The sequence below is a fragment of the Pristiophorus japonicus genome, chromosome 8, assembly GCF_044704955.1.
Source record: "Pristiophorus japonicus isolate sPriJap1 chromosome 8, sPriJap1.hap1, whole genome shotgun sequence".
In the NCBI taxonomy this organism is placed as follows: Eukaryota; Metazoa; Chordata; class Chondrichthyes; family Pristiophoridae; genus Pristiophorus; species Pristiophorus japonicus.
In genome coordinates, this window is record NC_091984.1 from 174,788,376 (window position 1) to 174,802,284 (window position 13,909).

At 48.3% G+C, this 13,909-nt stretch overlaps 16 non-coding genes across 16 annotated transcripts; 8 read left to right on the top strand and 8 right to left on the bottom strand.

The window, feature by feature from the left end:
* Positions 1–99: 99 nt before the first annotated feature.
* trnal-aag (transfer RNA leucine (anticodon AAG)) lies at positions 100–182 on the bottom strand. The gene has a single exon. It is a non-coding gene; the product is annotated as a tRNA-Leu (tRNA).
* A 625-nt stretch (positions 183–807) lies between these two features.
* Positions 808–926, top strand: trnal-caa (transfer RNA leucine (anticodon CAA)). The gene is made up of 2 exons: positions 808–845; positions 881–926. It is a non-coding gene; the product is annotated as a tRNA-Leu (tRNA).
* A 937-nt stretch (positions 927–1,863) lies between these two features.
* On the bottom strand, positions 1,864–1,945 carry trnal-aag (transfer RNA leucine (anticodon AAG)). The gene has a single exon. It is a non-coding gene; the product is annotated as a tRNA-Leu (tRNA).
* Positions 1,946–2,570: 625 nt separating this feature from the next.
* trnal-caa (transfer RNA leucine (anticodon CAA)) lies at positions 2,571–2,689 on the top strand. The gene is made up of 2 exons: positions 2,571–2,608; positions 2,644–2,689. It is a non-coding gene; the product is annotated as a tRNA-Leu (tRNA).
* Positions 2,690–3,600: 911 nt separating this feature from the next.
* On the bottom strand, positions 3,601–3,683 carry trnal-aag (transfer RNA leucine (anticodon AAG)). Its single transcript has one exon. It is a non-coding gene; the product is annotated as a tRNA-Leu (tRNA).
* A 625-nt stretch (positions 3,684–4,308) lies between these two features.
* Positions 4,309–4,427, top strand: trnal-caa (transfer RNA leucine (anticodon CAA)). Its single transcript has 2 exons — positions 4,309–4,346; positions 4,382–4,427. It is a non-coding gene; the product is annotated as a tRNA-Leu (tRNA).
* A 936-nt stretch (positions 4,428–5,363) lies between these two features.
* trnal-aag (transfer RNA leucine (anticodon AAG)) lies at positions 5,364–5,446 on the bottom strand. Its single transcript has one exon. It is a non-coding gene; the product is annotated as a tRNA-Leu (tRNA).
* A 625-nt stretch (positions 5,447–6,071) lies between these two features.
* Positions 6,072–6,190, top strand: trnal-caa (transfer RNA leucine (anticodon CAA)). Its single transcript has 2 exons — positions 6,072–6,109; positions 6,145–6,190. It is a non-coding gene; the product is annotated as a tRNA-Leu (tRNA).
* Positions 6,191–7,101: 911 nt separating this feature from the next.
* On the bottom strand, positions 7,102–7,184 carry trnal-aag (transfer RNA leucine (anticodon AAG)). The gene has a single exon. It is a non-coding gene; the product is annotated as a tRNA-Leu (tRNA).
* A 625-nt stretch (positions 7,185–7,809) lies between these two features.
* On the top strand, positions 7,810–7,928 carry trnal-caa (transfer RNA leucine (anticodon CAA)). Its single transcript has 2 exons — positions 7,810–7,847; positions 7,883–7,928. It is a non-coding gene; the product is annotated as a tRNA-Leu (tRNA).
* A 910-nt stretch (positions 7,929–8,838) lies between these two features.
* trnal-aag (transfer RNA leucine (anticodon AAG)) lies at positions 8,839–8,921 on the bottom strand. The gene has a single exon. It is a non-coding gene; the product is annotated as a tRNA-Leu (tRNA).
* Positions 8,922–9,546: 625 nt separating this feature from the next.
* On the top strand, positions 9,547–9,665 carry trnal-caa (transfer RNA leucine (anticodon CAA)). The gene is made up of 2 exons: positions 9,547–9,584; positions 9,620–9,665. It is a non-coding gene; the product is annotated as a tRNA-Leu (tRNA).
* Positions 9,666–10,576: 911 nt separating this feature from the next.
* Positions 10,577–10,659, bottom strand: trnal-aag (transfer RNA leucine (anticodon AAG)). The gene has a single exon. It is a non-coding gene; the product is annotated as a tRNA-Leu (tRNA).
* Positions 10,660–11,284: 625 nt separating this feature from the next.
* trnal-caa (transfer RNA leucine (anticodon CAA)) lies at positions 11,285–11,403 on the top strand. The gene is made up of 2 exons: positions 11,285–11,322; positions 11,358–11,403. It is a non-coding gene; the product is annotated as a tRNA-Leu (tRNA).
* Positions 11,404–12,313: 910 nt separating this feature from the next.
* Positions 12,314–12,396, bottom strand: trnal-aag (transfer RNA leucine (anticodon AAG)). The gene has a single exon. It is a non-coding gene; the product is annotated as a tRNA-Leu (tRNA).
* Positions 12,397–13,021: 625 nt separating this feature from the next.
* On the top strand, positions 13,022–13,140 carry trnal-caa (transfer RNA leucine (anticodon CAA)). The gene is made up of 2 exons: positions 13,022–13,059; positions 13,095–13,140. It is a non-coding gene; the product is annotated as a tRNA-Leu (tRNA).
* The last annotated feature ends 769 nt before the right edge of the window (positions 13,141–13,909 follow it).

Consider the following 13,909-nt stretch of genomic DNA (forward strand, 5'->3'; position numbering starts at 1 on the left):
CCTCTTTTCCACACCAAAATAGTCATATCACAACACAGCGGGAGCCGACTGCTTCATGGCTCGCGGTGAAGGGGCGCAAATATTACACGCCACAAATTCTGGCAGCGGTGGGATTCGAACCCACTGCCTCCGAAGAGACTGGAGCCTTAATCCAGCGCCTTAGACCGCTCGGCCACGCTACCACTGGCAGCAGTTTCCGTTCTGGAACTAGTGACCGGTGAGTGAAATGTGACTTTGCTTTGGGCAAGATAATAATCAAGGCCATTCAAGTGGCAGACGGTAAACTCTCGAGAAATGATTTTGCAGCATACAGGTCCACAGGGCAACACCAGTAATTAGGTGCACGTTGGAACGAAGCAGTTACAACCTTCATTCAATATTTATTCCGACATCAACGTCACTGACAAAACCAGATTATCTGGTCATGATCACATTGCCGTTTGTGGGATCTTGCTGTGTGCAAACTGGCTGCGGCGTTCCCCACATTGCAACAGTGCCTTCACTTTTACAATACTTCATTGGCTGTGAAGCGCCTTGGGACGTCGTTCGGTCATGAAAGGCGCTTTCGAAATACAATACAGAAAATGTTACCCGATAGCTGACAAAATGCGAGCTGTTGCGAGAAATACCTGTGTTTGAATGTTGGTTGCATTGCAGGGATGATGAACTTAATGACTGGCGCTGCCTGTTAAGTCCTGTCGTAAGAATGTGTGCGTTGTGTGTTTGCACAGGAGGAAGAATTGTGAGGCTGCTCAGTAAGTGTGCAGAATTTGCAGCACATTTTCCTGCAGCTGCTGCACGACCATTGTCAGGATGGCCGAGTGGTCTAAGGCGCCAGACTCAAGGACTGTTAATCCTTACCTTACCAAAGGTTGGTGTATTCTGGTCCCTTTCTAGGGGCGTGGGTTCGAATCCCACTTCTGACATTAACTTTTTATCCAGACAAATGCCAGCCAGCGTCAAAAAGCCTGCTCAACTGGCTTTAAATTTGCAAGTGGTCACCCGAAGCTCCTCAACGCTATTGGCGTTTGCCAATAAGCGAAAGGCACCGCACCGCCCACAGACCAACTTGTTTTGCTCTCTAAACTTATCACATTCTAACCCTGTTCTCGGGGATAGGGTTTAAAATCAGACTTCTCCTTTCAACCCATTCCCACACTAAAAAGCAGCAGACTCAAAGCATGACATTTTTATCCTCCCGCGTTGCTGAATTCCACGTTGCTTTCTCGTACTGTGGCTTTCAATCCCACTGCAGACAGTGGTGGTTCTCAGAAAAAGGGCACCACTGTCAAAGAATGAGATTTCTTCCACACAAAGGCTGCTCAAATCTGCTCCGTTCCTCAGGCAGGGAATTACTTGCAATGTTTACTTCCGACATTAACACATTTTGCCAGTATAAAAGGCACCAGAGCCAAACAAGTCAGGTATTAGCATGTGAAAGTTGCCAGAGTCGATGCCTTGGTGGACCGAGGCCTTTCAATGCTCAGACTGATGCTTACGGCCAAGGGCACAATAGTGTCAGGAAGGCCGAGTGGAGTGAGGCGCCAGACTCAAAGACTGTTAATCCTTAACTGACCAAAGGTCGGCGAATTCCGGTCCCTTTCTAGGGGCGTGGGTTGCAATCCCACCTCTGACGTGACATTTTTCCCCACACAAATGCAGCCAGCGTCAAAAGGTCTGTTGAACTGGCCTTCAATTTACAAGTGGCAACATCAAACTCTTCAACGGTTTGCCAACAAACTGAAGGCACCGTTCTCAGCTCAACCTCTTTTCCACACCAAAATAGTCATATCACAACACAGCGGGAGCCGACTGCTTCATGGCTCGCGGTGAAGGGGCGCAAATATTACACGCCACAAATTCTGGCAGCGGTGGGATTCGAACCCACGCCTCCGAAGAGACTGGAGCCTTAATCCAGCGCCTTAGACCGCTCGGCCACGCTACCACTGGCAGCAGTTTCCGTTCTGGAACTAGTGACCGGTGAGTGAAATGTGACTTTGCTTTGGGCAAGATAATAATCAAGGCCATTGAAGTGGCAGACGGTAAACTCTCGAGAAATGATTTTGCAGCATACAGGTCCACAGGGCAACACCAGTAATTAGGTGCACGTTGGAACGAAGCAGTTACAACCTTCATTCAATATTTATTCCGACATCAACGTCACTGACAAAACCAGATTATCTGGTCATGATCACATTGCCGTTTGTGGGATCTTGCTGTGTGCAAACTGGCTGCGGCGTTCCCCACATTGCAACAGTGCCTTCACTTTTACAATACTTCATTGGCTGTGAAGCGCCTTGGGACGTCGTTCGGTCATGAAAGGCGCTTTCGAAATACAATACAGAAAATGTTACCCGATAGCTGACAAAATGCGAGCTGTTGCGAGAAATACCTGTGTTTGAATGTTGGTTGCATTGCAGGGATGATGAACTTAATGACTGGCGCTGCCTGTTAAGTCCTGTCGTAAGAATGTGTGCGTTGTGTGTTTGCACAGGAGGAAGAATTGTGAGGCTGCTCAGTAAGTGTGCAGAATTTGCAGCACATTTTCCTGCAGCTGCTGCACGACCATTGTCAGGATGGCCGAGTGGTCTAAGGCGCCAGACTCAAGGACTGTTAATCCTTACCTTACCAAAGGTTGGTGTATTCTGGTCCCTTTCTAGGGGCGTGGGTTCGAATCCCACTTCTGACATTAACTTTTTATCCAGACAAATGCCAGCCAGCGTCAAAAAGCCTGCTCAACTGGCTTTAAATTTGCAAGTGGTCACCTCAAGCTCCTCAACGCTATTGGCGTTTGCCAATAAGCGAAAGGCACCGCACCGCCCACAGACCAACTTGTTTTGCTCTCTAAACTTATCACATTCTAACCCTGTTCTCGGGGATAGGGTTTAAAATCAGACTTCTCCTTTCAACCCATTCCCACACTAAAAAGCAGCAGACTCAAAGCATGACATTTTTATCCTCCCGCGTTGCTGAATTCCACGTTGCTTTCTCGTACTGTGGCTTTCAATCCCACTGCAGACAGTGGTGGTTCTCAGAAAAAGGGCACCACTGTCAAAGAATGAGATTTCTTCCACACAAAGGCTGCTCAAATCTGCTCCGTTCCTCAGGCAGGGAATTACTTGCAATGTTTACTTCCGACATTAACACATTTTGCCAGTATAAAAGGCACCAGAGCCAAACAAGTCAGGTATTAGCATGTGAAAGTTGCCAGAGTCGATGCCTTGGTGGACCGAGGCCTTTCAATGCTCAGACTGATGCTTACGGCCAAGGGCACAATAGTGTCAGGAAGGCCGAGTGAAGTGAGGCGCCAGACTCAAAGACTGTTAATCCTTAACTGACCAAAGGTCGGCGAATTCCGGTCCCTTTCTAGGGGCGTGGGTTGCAATCCCACCTCTGACGTGACATTTTTCCCCACACAAATGCAGCCAGCGTCAAAAGGCCTGTTGAACTGGCCTTCAATTTACAAGTGGCAACAAACTGAAGGCACCGTTCTCAGCTCAACCTCTTTTCCACACCAAAATAGTCATATCACAACACAGCGGGAGCCGACTGCTTCATGGCTCGCGGTGAAGGGGCGCAAATATTACACGCCACAAATTCTGGCAGCGGTGGGATTCGAACCCACTGCCTCCGAAGAGACTGGAGCCTTAATCCAGCGCCTTAGACCGCTCGGCCACGCTACCACTGGCAGCAGTTTCCGTTCTGGAACTAGTGACCGGTGAGTGAAATGTGACTTTGCTTTGGGCAAGATAATAATCAAGGCCATTGAAGTGGCAGACGGTAAACTCTCGAGAAATGATTTTGCAGCATACAGGTCCACAGGGCAACACCAGTAATTAGGTGCACGTTGGAACGAAGCAGTTACAACCTTCATTCAATATTTATTCCGACATCAACGTCACTGACAAAACCAGATTATCTGGTCATGATCACATTGCCGTTTGTGGGATCTTGCTGTGTGCAAACTGGCTGCGGCGTTCCCCACATTGCAACAGTGCCTTCACTTTTACAATACTTCATTGGCTGTGAAGCGCCTTGGGACGTCGTTCGGTCATGAAAGGCGCTTTCGAAATACAATACAGAAAATGTTACCCGATAGCTGACAAAATGCGAGCTGTTGCGAGAAATACCTGTGTTTGAATGTTGGTTGCATTGCAGGGATGATGAACTTAATGACTGGCGCTGCCTGTTAAGTCCTGTCGTAAGAATGTGTGCGTTGTGTGTTTGCACAGGAGGAAGAATTGTGAGGCTGCTCAGTAAGTGTGCAGAATTTGCAGCACATTTTCCTGCAGCTGCTGCACGACCATTGTCAGGATGGCCGAGTGGTCTAAGGCGCCAGACTCAAGGACTGTTAATCCTTACCTTACCAAAGGTTGGTGTATTCTGGTCCCTTTCTAGGGGCGTGGATTCGAATCCCACTTCTGACATTAACTTTTTATCCAGACAAATGCCAGCCAGCGTCAAAAAGCCTGCTCAACTGGCTTTAAATTTGCAAGTGGTCACCTCAAGCTCCTCAACGCTATTGGCGTTTGCCAATAAGCGAAAGGCACCGCACCGCCCACAGACCAACTTGTTTTGCTCTCTAAACTTATCACATTCTAACCCTGTTCTCGGGGATAGGGTTTAAAATCAGACTTCTCCTTTCAACCCATTCCCACACTAAAAAGCAGCAGACTCAAAGCATGACATTTTTATCCTCCCGCGTTGCTGAATTCCACGTTGCTTTCTCGTACTGTGGCTTTCAATCCCACTGCAGACAGTGGTGGTTCTCAGAAAAAGGGCACCACTGTCAAAGAATGAGATTTCTTCCACACAAAGGCTGCTCAAATCTGCTCCGTTCCTCAGGCAGGGAATTACTTGCAATGTTACTTCCGACATTAACACATTTTGCCAGTATAAAAGGCACCAGAGCCAAACAAGTCAGGTATTAGCATGTGAAAGTTGCCAGAGTCGATGCCTTGGTGGACCGAGGCCTTTCAATGCTCAGACTGATGCTTACGGCCAAGGGCACAATAGTGTCAGGAAGGCCGAGTGGAGTGAGGCGCCAGACTCAAAGACTGTTAATCCTTAACTGACCAAAGGTCGGCGAATTCCGGTCCCTTTCTAGGGGCGTGGGTTGCAATCCCACCTCTGACGTGACATTTTTCCCCACACAAATGCAGCCAGCGTCAAAAGGCCTGTTGAACTGGCCTTCAATTTACAAGTGGCAACATCAAACTCTTCAACGGTTTGCCAACAAACTGAAGGCACCGTTCTCAGCTCAACCTCTTTTCCACACCAAAATAGTCATATCACAACACAGCGGGAGCCGACTGCTTCATGGCTCGCGGTGAAGGGGCGCAAATATTACACGCCACAAATTCTGGCAGCGGTGGGATTCGAACCCACTGCCTCCGAAGAGACTGGAGCCTTAATCCAGCGCCTTAGACCGCTCGGCCACGCTACCACTGGCAGCAGTTTCCGTTCTGGAACTAGTGACCGGTGAGTGAAATGTGACTTTGCTTTGGGCAAGATAATAATCAAGGCCATTGAAGTGGCAGACGGTAAACTCTCGAGAAATGATTTTGCAGCATACAGGTCCACAGGGCAACACCAGTAATTAGGTGCACGTTGGAACGAAGCAGTTACAACCTTCATTCAATATTTATTCCGACATCAACGTCACTGACAAAACCAGATTATCTGGTCATGATCACATTGCCGTTTGTGGGATCTTGCTGTGTGCAAACTGGCTGCGGCGTTCCCCACATTGCAACAGTGCCTTCACTTTTACAATACTTCATTGGCTGTAAAGCGCCTTGGGACGTCGTTCGGTCATGAAAGGCGCTTTCGAAATACAATACAGAAAATGTTACCCGATAGCTGACAAAATGCGAGCTGTTGCGAGAAATACCTGTGTTTGAATGTTGGTTGCATTGCAGGGATGATGAACTTAATGACTGGCGCTGCCTGTTAAGTCCTGTCGTAAGAATGTGTGCGTTGTGTGTTTGCACAGGAGGAAGAATTGTGAGGCTGCTCAGTAAGTGTGCAGAATTTGCAGCACATTTTCCTGCAGCTGCTGCACGACCATTGTCAGGATGGCCGAGTGGTCTAAGGCGCCAGACTCAAGGACTGTTAATCCTTACCTTACCAAAGGTTGGTGTATTCTGGTCCCTTTCTAGGGGCGTGGGTTCGAATCCCACTTCTGACATTAACTTTTTATCCAGACAAATGCCAGCCAGCGTCAAAAAGCCTGCTCAACTGGCTTTAAATTTGCAAGTGGTCACCTCAAGCTCCTCAACGCTATTGGCGTTTGCCAATAAGCGAAAGGCACCGCACCGCCCACAGACCAACTTGTTTTGCTCTCTAAACTTATCACATTCTAACCCTGTTCTCGGGGATAGGGTTTAAAATCAGACTTCTCCTTTCAACCCATTCCCACACTAAAAAGCAGCAGACTCAAAGCATGACATTTTTATCCTCCCGCGTTGCTGAATTCCACGTTGCTTTCTCGTACTGTGGCTTTCAATCCCACTGCAGACAGTGGTGGTTCTCAGAAAAAGGGCACCACTGTCAAAGAATGAGATTTCTTCCACACAAAGGCTGCTCAAATCTGCTCCGTTCCTCAGGCAGGGAATTACTTGCAATGTTTACTTCCGACATTAACACATTTTGCCAGTATAAAAGGCACCAGAGCCAAACAAGTCAGGTATTAGCATGTGAAAGTTGCCAGAGTCGATGCCTTGGTGGACCGAGGCCTTTCAATGCTCAGACTGATGCTTACGGCCAAGGGCACAATAGTGTCAGGAAGGCCGAGTGGAGTGAGGCGCCAGACTCAAAGACTGTTAATCCTTAACTGACCAAAGGTCGGCGAATTCCGGTCCCTTTCTAGGGGCGTGGGTTGCAATCCCACCTCTGACGTGACATTTTTCCCCACACAAATGCAGCCAGCGTCAAAAGGCCTGTTGAACTGGCCTTCAATTTACAAGTGGCAACAAACTGAAGGCACCGTTCTCAGCTCAACCTCTTTTCCACACCAAAATAGTCATATCACAACACAGCGGGAGCCGACTGCTTCATGGCTCGCGGTGAAGGGGCGCAAATATTACACGCCACAAATTCTGGCAGCGGTGGGATTCGAACCCACTGCCTCCGAAGAGACTGGAGCCTTAATCCAGCGCCTTAGACCGCTCGGCCACGCTACCACTGGCAGCAGTTTCCGTTCTGGAACTAGTGACCGGTGAGTGAAATGTGACTTTGCTTTGGGCAAGATAATAATCAAGGCCATTGAAGTGGCAGACGGTAAACTCTCGAGAAATGATTTTGCAGCATACAGGTCCACAGGGCAACACCAGTAATTAGGTGCACGTTGGAACGAAGCAGTTACAACCTTCATTCAATATTTATTCCGACATCAACGTCACTGACAAAACCAGATTATCTGGTCATGATCACATTGCCGTTTGTGGGATCTTGCTGTGTGCAAACTGGCTGCGGCGTTCCCCACATTGCAACAGTGCCTTCACTTTTACAATACTTCATTGGCTGTGAAGCGCCTTGGGACGTCGTTCGGTCATGAAAGGCGCTTTCGAAATACAATACAGAAAATGTTACCCGATAGCTGACAAAATGCGAGCTGTTGCGAGAAATACCTGTGTTTGAATGTTGGTTGCATTGCAGGGATGATGAACTTAATGACTGGCGCTGCCTGTTAAGTCCTGTCGTAAGAATGTGTGCGTTGTGTGTTTGCACAGGAGGAAGAATTGTGAGGCTGCTCAGTAAGTGTGCAGAATTTGCAGCACATTTTCCTGCAGCTGCTGCACGACCATTGTCAGGATGGCCGAGTGGTCTAAGGCGCCAGACTCAAGGACTGTTAATCCTTACCTTACCAAAGGTTGGTGTATTCTGGTCCCTTTCTAGGGGCGTGGATTCGAATCCCACTTCTGACATTAACTTTTTATCCAGACAAATGCCAGCCAGCGTCAAAAAGCCTGCTCAACTGGCTTTAAATTTGCAAGTGGTCACCTCAAGCTCCTCAACGCTATTGGCGTTTGCCAATAAGCGAAAGGCACCGCACCGCCCACAGACCAACTTGTTTTGCTCTCTAAACTTATCACATTCTAACCCTGTTCTCGGGGATAGGGTTTAAAATCAGACTTCTCCTTTCAACCCATTCCCACACTAAAAAGCAGCAGACTCAAAGCATGACATTTTTATCCTCCCGCGTTGCTGAATTCCACGTTGCTTTCTCGTACTGTGGCTTTCAATCCCACTGCAGACAGTGGTGGTTCTCAGAAAAAGGGCACCACTGTCAAAGAATGAGATTTCTTCCACACAAAGGCTGCTCAAATCTGCTCCGTTCCTCAGGCAGGGAATTACTTGCAATGTTACTTCCGACATTAACACATTTTGCCAGTATAAAAGGCACCAGAGCCAAACAAGTCAGGTATTAGCATGTGAAAGTTGCCAGAGTCGATGCCTTGGTGGACCGAGGCCTTTCAATGCTCAGACTGATGCTTACGGCCAAGGGCACAATAGTGTCAGGAAGGCCGAGTGGAGTGAGGCGCCAGACTCAAAGACTGTTAATCCTTAACTGACCAAAGGTCGGCGAATTCCGGTCCCTTTCTAGGGGCGTGGGTTGCAATCCCACCTCTGACGTGACATTTTTCCCCACACAAATGCAGCCAGCGTCAAAAGGCCTGTTGAACTGGCCTTCAATTTACAAGTGGCAACAAACTGAAGGCACCGTTCTCAGCTCAACCTCTTTTCCACACCAAAATAGTCATATCACAACACAGCGGGAGCCGACTGCTTCATGGCTCGCGGTGAAGGGGCGCAAATATTACACGCCACAAATTCTGGCAGCGGTGGGATTCGAACCCACTGCCTCCGAAGAGACTGGAGCCTTAATCCAGCGCCTTAGACCGCTCGGCCACGCTACCACTGGCAGCAGTTTCCGTTCTGGAACTAGTGACCGGTGAGTGAAATGTGACTTTGCTTTGGGCAAGATAATAATCAAGGCCATTGAAGTGGCAGACGGTAAACTCTCGAGAAATGATTTTGCAGCATACAGGTCCACAGGGCAACACCAGTAATTAGGTGCACGTTGGAACGAAGCAGTTACAACCTTCATTCAATATTTATTCCGACATCAACGTCACTGACAAAACCAGATTATCTGGTCATGATCACATTGCCGTTTGTGGGATCTTGCTGTGTGCAAACTGGCTGCGGCGTTCCCCACATTGCAACAGTGCCTTCACTTTTACAATACTTCATTGGCTGTAAAGCGCCTTGGGACGTCGTTCGGTCATGAAAGGCGCTTTCGAAATACAATACAGAAAATGTTACCCGATAGCTGACAAAATGCGAGCTGTTGCGAGAAATACCTGTGTTTGAATGTTGGTTGCATTGCAGGGATGATGAACTTAATGACTGGCGCTGCCTGTTAAGTCCTGTCGTAAGAATGTGTGCGTTGTGTGTTTGCACAGGAGGAAGAATTGTGAGGCTGCTCAGTAAGTGTGCAGAATTTGCAGCACATTTTCCTGCAGCTGCTGCACGACCATTGTCAGGATGGCCGAGTGGTCTAAGGCGCCAGACTCAAGGACTGTTAATCCTTACCTTACCAAAGGTTGGTGTATTCTGGTCCCTTTCTAGGGGCGTGGGTTCGAATCCCACTTCTGACATTAACTTTTTATCCAGACAAATGCCAGCCAGCGTCAAAAAGCCTGCTCAACTGGCTTTAAATTTGCAAGTGGTCACCTCAAGCTCCTCAACGCTATTGGCGTTTGCCAATAAGCGAAAGGCACCGCACCGCCCACAGACCAACTTGTTTTGCTCTCTAAACTTATCACATTCTAACCCTGTTCTCGGGGATAGGGTTTAAAATCAGACTTCTCCTTTCAACCCATTCCCACACTAAAAAGCAGCAGACTCAAAGCATGACATTTTTATCCTCCCGCGTTGCTGAATTCCACGTTGCTTTCTCGTACTGTGGCTTTCAATCCCACTGCAGACAGTGGTGGTTCTCAGAAAAAGGGCACCACTGTCAAAGAATGAGATTTCTTCCACACAAAGGCTGCTCAAATCTGCTCCGTTCCTCAGGCAGGGAATTACTTGCAATGTTTACTTCCGACATTAACACATTTTGCCAGTATAAAAGGCACCAGAGCCAAACAAGTCAGGTATTAGCATGTGAAAGTTGCCAGAGTCGATGCCTTGGTGGACCGAGGCCTTTCAATGCTCAGACTGATGCTTACGGCCAAGGGCACAATAGTGTCAGGAAGGCCGAGTGGAGTGAGGCGCCAGACTCAAAGACTGTTAATCCTTAACTGACCAAAGGTCGGCGAATTCCGGTCCCTTTCTAGGGGCGTGGGTTGCAATCCCACCTCTGACGTGACATTTTTCCCCACACAAATGCAGCCAGCGTCAAAAGGCCTGTTGAACTGGCCTTCAATTTACAAGTGGCAACAAACTGAAGGCACCGTTCTCAGCTCAACCTCTTTTCCACACCAAAATAGTCATATCACAACACAGCGGGAGCCGACTGCTTCATGGCTCGCGGTGAAGGGGCGCAAATATTACACGCCACAAATTCTGGCAGCGGTGGGATTCGAACCCACTGCCTCCGAAGAGACTGGAGCCTTAATCCAGCGCCTTAGACCGCTCGGCCACGCTACCACTGGCAGCAGTTTCCGTTCTGGAACTAGTGACCGGTGAGTGAAATGTGACTTTGCTTTGGGCAAGATAATAATCAAGGCCATTGAAGTGGCAGACGGTAAACTCTCGAGAAATGATTTTGCAGCATACAGGTCCACAGGGCAACACCAGTAATTAGGTGCACGTTGGAACGAAGCAGTTACAACCTTCATTCAATATTTATTCCGACATCAACGTCACTGACAAAACCAGATTATCTGGTCATGATCACATTGCCGTTTGTGGGATCTTGCTGTGTGCAAACTGGCTGCGGCGTTCCCCACATTGCAACAGTGCCTTCACTTTTACAATACTTCATTGGCTGTGAAGCGCCTTGGGACGTCGTTCGGTCATGAAAGGCGCTTTCGAAATACAATACAGAAAATGTTACCCGATAGCTGACAAAATGCGAGCTGTTGCGAGAAATACCTGTGTTTGAATGTTGGTTGCATTGCAGGGATGATGAACTTAATGACTGGCGCTGCCTGTTAAGTCCTGTCGTAAGAATGTGTGCGTTGTGTGTTTGCACAGGAGGAAGAATTGTGAGGCTGCTCAGTAAGTGTGCAGAATTTGCAGCACATTTTCCTGCAGCTGCTGCACGACCATTGTCAGGATGGCCGAGTGGTCTAAGGCGCCAGACTCAAGGACTGTTAATCCTTACCTTACCAAAGGTTGGTGTATTCTGGTCCCTTTCTAGGGGCGTGGATTCGAATCCCACTTCTGACATTAACTTTTTATCCAGACAAATGCCAGCCAGCGTCAAAAAGCCTGCTCAACTGGCTTTAAATTTGCAAGTGGTCACCTCAAGCTCCTCAACGCTATTGGCGTTTGCCAATAAGCGAAAGGCACCGCACCGCCCACAGACCAACTTGTTTTGCTCTCTAAACTTATCACATTCTAACCCTGTTCTCGGGGATAGGGTTTAAAATCAGACTTCTCCTTTCAACCCATTCCCACACTAAAAAGCAGCAGACTCAAAGCATGACATTTTTATCCTCCCGCGTTGCTGAATTCCACGTTGCTTTCTCGTACTGTGGCTTTCAATCCCACTGCAGACAGTGGTGGTTCTCAGAAAAAGGGCACCACTGTCAAAGAATGAGATTTCTTCCACACAAAGGCTGCTCAAATCTGCTCCGTTCCTCAGGCAGGGAATTACTTGCAATGTTACTTCCGACATTAACACATTTTGCCAGTATAAAAGGCACCAGAGCCAAACAAGTCAGGTATTAGCATGTGAAAGTTGCCAGAGTCGATGCCTTGGTGGACCGAGGCCTTTCAATGCTCAGACTGATGCTTACGGCCAAGGGCACAATAGTGTCAGGAAGGCCGAGTGGAGTGAGGCGCCAGACTCAAAGACTGTTAATCCTTAACTGACCAAAGGTCGGCGAATTCCGGTCCCTTTCTAGGGGCGTGGGTTGCAATCCCACCTCTGACGTGACATTTTTCCCCACACAAATGCAGCCAGCGTCAAAAGGCCTGTTGAACTGGCCTTCAATTTACAAGTGGCAACAAACTGAAGGCACCGTTCTCAGCTCAACCTCTTTTCCACACCAAAATAGTCATATCACAACACAGCGGGAGCCGACTGCTTCATGGCTCGCGGTGAAGGGGCGCAAATATTACACGCCACAAATTCTGGCAGCGGTGGGATTCGAACCCACTGCCTCCGAAGAGACTGGAGCCTTAATCCAGCGCCTTAGACCGCTCGGCCACGCTACCACTGGCAGCAGTTTCCGTTCTGGAACTAGTGACCGGTGAGTGAAATGTGACTTTGCTTTGGGCAAGATAATAATCAAGGCCATTGAAGTGGCAGACGGTAAACTCTCGAGAAATGATTTTGCAGCATACAGGTCCACAGGGCAACACCAGTAATTAGGTGCACGTTGGAACGAAGCAGTTACAACCTTCATTCAATATTTATTCCGACATCAACGTCACTGACAAAACCAGATTATCTGGTCATGATCACATTGCCGTTTGTGGGATCTTGCTGTGTGCAAACTGGCTGCGGCGTTCCCCACATTGCAACAGTGCCTTCACTTTTACAATACTTCATTGGCTGTAAAGCGCCTTGGGACGTCGTTCGGTCATGAAAGGCGCTTTCGAAATACAATACAGAAAATGTTACCCGATAGCTGACAAAATGCGAGCTGTTGCGAGAAATACCTGTGTTTGAATGTTGGTTGCATTGCAGGGATGATGAACTTAATGACTGGCGCTGCCTGTTAAGTCCTGTCGTAAGAATGTGTGCGTTGTGTGTTTGCACAGGAGGAAGAATTGTGAGGCTGCTCAGTAAGTGTGCAGAATTTGCAGCACATTTTCCTGCAGCTGCTGCACGACCATTGTCAGGATGGCCGAGTGGTCTAAGGCGCCAGACTCAAGGACTGTTAATCCTTACCTTACCAAAGGTTGGTGTATTCTGGTCCCTTTCTAGGGGCGTGGGTTCGAATCCCACTTCTGACATTAACTTTTTATCCAGACAAATGCCAGCCAGCGTCAAAAAGCCTGCTCAACTGGCTTTAAATTTGCAAGTGGTCACCTCAAGCTCCTCAACGCTATTGGCGTTTGCCAATAAGCGAAAGGCACCGCACCGCCCACAGACCAACTTGTTTTGCTCTCTAAACTTATCACATTCTAACCCTGTTCTCGGGGATAGGGTTTAAAATCAGACTTCTCCTTTCAACCCATTCCCACACTAAAAAGCAGCAGACTCAAAGCATGACATTTTTATCCTCCCGCGTTGCTGAATTCCACGTTGCTTTCTCGTACTGTGGCTTTCAATCCCACTGCAGACAGTGGTGGTTCTCAGAAAAAGGGCACCACTGTCAAAGAATGAGATTTCTTCCACACAAAGGCTGCTCAAATCTGCTCCGTTCCTCAGGCAGGGAATTACTTGCAATGTTTACTTCCGACATTAACACATTTTGCCAGTATAAAAGGCACCAGAGCCAAACAAGTCAGGTATTAGCATGTGAAAGTTGCCAGAGTCGATGCCTTGGTGGACCGAGGCCTTTCAATGCTCAGACTGATGCTTACGGCCAAGGGCACAATAGTGTCAGGAAGGCCGAGTGGAGTGAGGCGCCAGACTCAAAGACTGTTAATCCTTAACTGACCAAAGGTCGGCGAATTCCGGTCCCTTTCTAGGGGCGTGGGTTGCAATCCCACCTCTGACGTGACATTTTTCCCCACACAAATGCAGCCAGCGTCAAAAGGCCTGTTGAACTGGCCTTCA